This window comes from Hyperolius riggenbachi, chromosome 6, assembly GCF_040937935.1.
Source record: "Hyperolius riggenbachi isolate aHypRig1 chromosome 6, aHypRig1.pri, whole genome shotgun sequence".
Taxonomy (NCBI): Eukaryota; Metazoa; Chordata; class Amphibia; order Anura; family Hyperoliidae; genus Hyperolius; species Hyperolius riggenbachi.
The window spans coordinates 346,071,542-346,077,236 of record NC_090651.1 but is presented as its reverse complement, the minus strand read 5'-3'; positions in this window follow the sequence as shown (position 1 = coordinate 346,077,236).

Below are 5,695 nucleotides of genomic sequence, written 5' to 3'. Positions count from 1 at the left end.
GGTGGCTTTGAGAGCCGTGTATGAGACCTGCAAAGCATCATCCTTTATTACATATAAACTGTATATACTGACAAACACATTGAATTAGCATAGTAATGAAAAAAGAAACACAATAGTGATTTGCAAAGTAAGACAACTGGAAGAGGAGTAAATTCAAACAGACTTGGTTGATGTGCTCTGAAGTAGAGATAAGTTCTACTGATGATCATAATCTGCTAATTACGATTACACAAAATTTTGCAATTGCAGCCACACGTAACTAAAATTTGTAAATTCAATAGATTTCCTGTAATCCATTCTTGATGCTACGTAATTTTGTGCCAATTTTAGTGGTTGATAGCAAAACCCTTATTGACTCAAAATTGCTATGTATGTTAAGGGGAATAGTGGGAACAAGTGAAAAAATTACAAAAGCCCTTGTAGTTTTTGAGAAAATTAATTTTTAAATTCAAAGGAAAAATGTTTTTTACACTATGTACAATTACATTTTGCCGAGTTTAAAAAATATTTTTACTTTGAATTTAAACATTTATGTTTTTTTTCAGATCTTTTAAAAAAAATTTGAGTTGTTCCCACTATTCCCCTTAACATACATAGCTATTATGGCTTTTAACTACTAAAATCGTCATGAATCGGCACAAAATTACGCAAGGTTACACACAATAGCGAAACTATGATTCCTGATTACGTTTACAAACAAAACTAATGACTATTTTTTGTTTTTTTTCCCCCAAAATTCTGCATTTCGATTTTGTGTGTCCTTGGGTTGCCACACCATTACTTATACATTCATAAATGCTGAGTCAAACCTTCAAATTAATATTATAATTTACAATTGAAGAATGATTTGTACTCACCTGATGATTGACCCGCCAGCACATTCCCTTGCCTTTCTTTTTGACCACACAATCTCAACTCACTTCTGTTAAAATATCTTCTTTTCCCTTTATTTATATGTCTAAGGTCTATGACTCACTTGTGGGTTTCTTTGGTGTGCATACAGCTTCCTCATTTCCTGGCTAACTGTTGGTTCCTTCTAGCATCTAAAGGCAGCCATACACTGGTCGATGTGCCATCAGATCGACCAGCTGACAGATCCCTATCTGATCGAATCTGATCAGAGAGGGATCGTATGGCTGCCTTTCCTGCAAACAGATTGTGAATCGATTTCAGCCTGAAACCGATCACAATCTGTTGTGGTGGTGCTGCCGCCGCTCCCCCCGCCGGTATACATTACCTGAGGCTGGCTCCCGGGCGTGATGTCCCCGTCATGTGGCACCTCCGGCTCCGGCATCCGCATAGAACTTAAGCTATCACACCAGTGACAGCGGAAGTTCAAATAGAGCGCCCTCTAGTTGTACTTCCGCTGTCACTGGCATGACAGCGGAAGTTATACGAGGATGCCAGAGGTGCCATGACGGGAGCAGTGACGGACGGGATGCCCGGGAGCCAGCCTCAGGTAATGTATACCTGATCGGATCGGCCGCCGCTAGCGACGCGCTCCCTACCCGCGGGCGATCGAGGGTAATTTCCTGCACGGCGCGATCGACGGACCGATCCGATTTCGGGAGGAAATCGGATCGGCGGGTGCGTGTTGCGCGAACGATTGGCAGCAGATTCGATCCCAGTGATCGAATCTGCTGTCGAAACTGCCGCAAATCGGGCCAGTGTATGGCCACCTTTATGTTTGCTAATAGATTCTTTCAGTGATTTTGAAGGAGGAAGGAATATTTAACAATGGTTTAGTCAAGTGTGTCCTCAGGTAGGACTAAGACCCCCCAGAAAGCTAACTGCCCCTTGATATAATCAGTGTGGTTTCCACTTCCTCTAAAGTAGTGTCCCTTTGTTACATGCCTCCTCTTTTAAACCTAAACATATCATAGTCCTCTGTGCTGCCCCACCTCCTCTATCAAGCCTACACCGATTTATGTCATGTGCTGCCATGTGTTCTGCTTCCAGCCTGCACCTATCAGTGTCCTGTGCTGCCATATCTTCTCCTTCCAGCCTGCGCCTATCAGTGTCCTGTGCTGCCACGTCTCCTTCTTCCAGCCTGCACCTATCAGTGTCCTGTGCTGCCATATCTTCTCCTTCCAGCCTGCGCCTATCAGTGTCCTGTGCTGCCACGTCTCCTTCTTCCAGCCTGCACCTATCAGTGTCCTGTGCTGCCATATCTTCTCCTTCCAGCCTGCGCCTATCAGTGTCCTGTGCTGCCATGTCTCCTCCTTCCATCCTGCACCTATCAGTGTCCTGTGCTGCCATGTCTCCTCCTCCCAGCCTGCACCTATCAGTGTCCTGAGCTGCCATGCCTCCTCCTTACAGCCTGCACCTATCAGTGTCCTGTGCTGCCACACCTCCTCCTTCCAGCCTGCACCTATCAGTGCCCTGTGCTGCCTTGTCTCCTCCTCCCAGCCTGCACCTATCAGTGTCCTGTGCTGCCATGCCTCCTCTTTCTAGACTGCACCTATCAACGTCCTGTGCTGCCACGCCTCCTTCTTCCAGCCTGCACCTATCAGTGTCCTGTGCTGCCACACCTCCTCCTTCCAGCCTGCACCTATCAGTGTCCTGTGCTGCCATGCCTCCTCTTTCTAGACTGCACCTATCAGTGTCCTGTGCTGCCATGCCTCCTCCTTCCAGCCTGCACCTATCAGTGTCCTGTGCTGCCACATCTCCTCCTTCCATCCTGCATCTATCAGTGCCCTGTGCTGCCTTGTCTCCTCCTCCCAGCCTGCACCTATCAGTGTCCTGTGCTGCCATGCCTCCTCTTTCTAGACTGCACCTATCAGTGTCCTGTGCTGCCACACCTCCTCCTTCCAGCCTGCACCTATCAGTGTCCTGTGCTGCCATGCCTCCTCTTTCTAGACTGCACCTATCAGTGTCCTGTGCTGCCATGACTCCTCCTTCCAGCCTGCACCTATCAGTGTCCTGTGCTGTCATGTCTCCTCCTCCCAGCCTGCACCTATCAGTGTCCTGTGCTGCCATGCCTCTTCCATCCAGCCTGCACCTATCAGTGTTTCTGTGCTGCCACACCTCCTCCTTCCAGCCTGCACCTATCAGTTTCCTGTGCTGCCATGCCTCCTCCTTCCAGCCTGCACCTATCAGTATCCTATGCTGCCATGTCTCCTCCTCTCAGCCTGCACCTATCAGTGTCCTGTGCTGTCATGTCTTCTCCTCCCAGCCTGCACCTATCAGTGTCCTGTGCTGCCATGCCTCTTCCATCCAGCCTGCACCTATCAGTGTCCTGTGCTGCCACGCCTCCTCCTTCCAGCCTGCACCTATCAGTGTCCTGTGCTGCCACGTCTCCTTCTTCCAGCCTGCACCTATCAGTTTCCTGTGCTGCCATGCCTCCTCCTTCCAGCCTGCACCTATCAGTGTTTCTGTGCTGCCATATCTCCTCCTCTCAGCCTGCACCTATCAGTGTCCTGTGCTGCCATGTCTCCTCCTCCCAGCCTGCACCTATCAGTGTCCTGAGCTGCCATGCCTCCTCCTTACAGCCTGCACCTATCAGTGTCCTGTGCTGCCACATCTCCTCCTTCCATCCTGCATCTATCAGTGCCCTGTGCTGCCTTGTCTCCTCCTCCCAGCCTGCACCTATCAGTGTCCTGTGCTGCCATGCCTCCTCTTTCTAGACTGCACCTATCAGTGTCCTGTGCTGCCACACCTCCTCCTTCCAGCCTGCACCTATCAGTGTCCTGTGCTGCCATGCCTCCTCTTTCTAGACTGCACCTATCAGTGTCCTGTGCTGCCATGACTCCTCCTTCCAGCCTGCACCTATCAGTGTCCTGTGCTGTCATGTCTCCTCCTCCCAGCCTGCACCTATCAGTGTCCTGTGCTGCCATGCCTCTTCCATCCAGCCTGCACCTATCAGTGTCCTGTGCTGCCACGCCTCCTCCTTCCAGCCTGCACCTATCAGTGTCCTGTGCTGCCACACCTCCTCCTTCCAGCCTGCACCTATCAGTGCCCTGTGCTGCCTTGTCTCCTCCTCCCAGCCTGCACCTATCAGTGTCCTGTGCTGCCATGCCTCCTCCTCCCAGCCTGCACCTATCAGTGTCCTGTGCTGCCATGCCTCCTCCTTCCAGCCTGCACCTATCAATGTCCTGTGCTGCCACGCCTCCTCCTTCCAGCCTGCACCTATCAATGTCCTGTGCTGCCACGTCTCCTTCTTCCAGCCTGCACCTATCAGTTTCCTGTGCTGCCACGCCTCCTCCTTCCAGCCTGCACCTATCAGTGTCCTGTGCTGCCATGCCTCCTCCTTCCAGCCTGCACCTATCAGTGTTTCTGTGCTGCCACACCTCCTCCTTCCAGCCTGCACCTATCAGTTTCCTGTGCTGCCATGCCTCCTCCTTCCAGCCTGCACCTATCAGTATCCTATGCTGCCATGTCTCCTCCTCTCAGCCTGCACCTATCAGTGTCCTGTGCTGCCACACCTCCTCCTCCTCCCAGCCTGCACCTATCAGTGCCTCTGTGCTGCCATGCCTCCTCCTTCCAGCCTGCACCTATCAGTGTCCTGTGCTGCCATGCCTCCTCCTTCCAGCCTGCACCTATCAGTGTCCTGTGCTGCCACGCTTCCTCTTCGTCTACTGCTGTCTTATACTTCTACTACCACCCTCCCCCCCAAAAATGCTACTACATACAATTTTGTCTTCTTAATACAAAAAAATATTTTTTAATATTCCAGCTTTACTTTAACGCATCATTTTGCTTAGTAAGTGAATATGCAAATCATGAGGTAACCTAAAATAAAGTGGGAAATATACTTTCTAGCCACAGAGAGTAAAGTTCATGCTGTATATGAAGTTCATGTCTGTATTACCACATGTTTGTAACGTGACATTATCTGTATCCTGAAGTGACGGACACGCTATCTCAGTGGGTTCCAACAAAAATCTTTTCCCTTACAGGCTACCTTTTTTTATTTTTTTCCCTTCTTCTTTTTCTTCTTCTTGTCATGGGCTGCTTGAAATATTAGGTAATATTCAGAGTATTCCAACTAACTATCTCTAAAGGGATGGTACCATTATTTGACATTACTCTAAGTTACGGAGGGGTGAATAACAGGCAGTCCGGTGGCGTAGAGGTTAGCGCTGGGTTCCCAGTTCAAATCCCAGCCAGGGCACTATCTGCTGGGGTTTGTACGTTCTCACCATGTCTGCATGTGTTTCCTCCAGGCACTCTGGTTTCCTCCCACATCCCAAAAAACATACATATAAGTTAATTGGCTTCTCCATAAAAATTGTCCTTAGACTACGATACATACAATACACACTATTCATAAAATTGGCCATAGACTAAGAGACAGAAAGAGACATATGACTATAGTAGGGATTAGATTGCGATCCCCTTGGAGGGACAGTTAAATAGGGATGCTCATTCGGATCCCGCGGAATTGAAATTTCCGCATTTCCGCAATCCACATTTCCGAGTGATATTCGTAAAACGGGAATCGGAATGCCACAGAAATCTGATTTACCACAACTGTAAGTTTGCACTTTAGACAGAGACACTGAAGCGAAAACAAAATTATGATATAATGAATTGGTTGTGTAGTACAGCTAAGAAATAAAGCATTAGGAGCAGAGACATAAGTCTAACATTTGTTTCCAGTACAGGAAGAGTTAAGAAACTCCAGTTGTTATCTATGCAAAAGAGCCATTGAGTTCTATGACTTTGAAAGTCGCAGAGAGCTCTCACTTCTGAT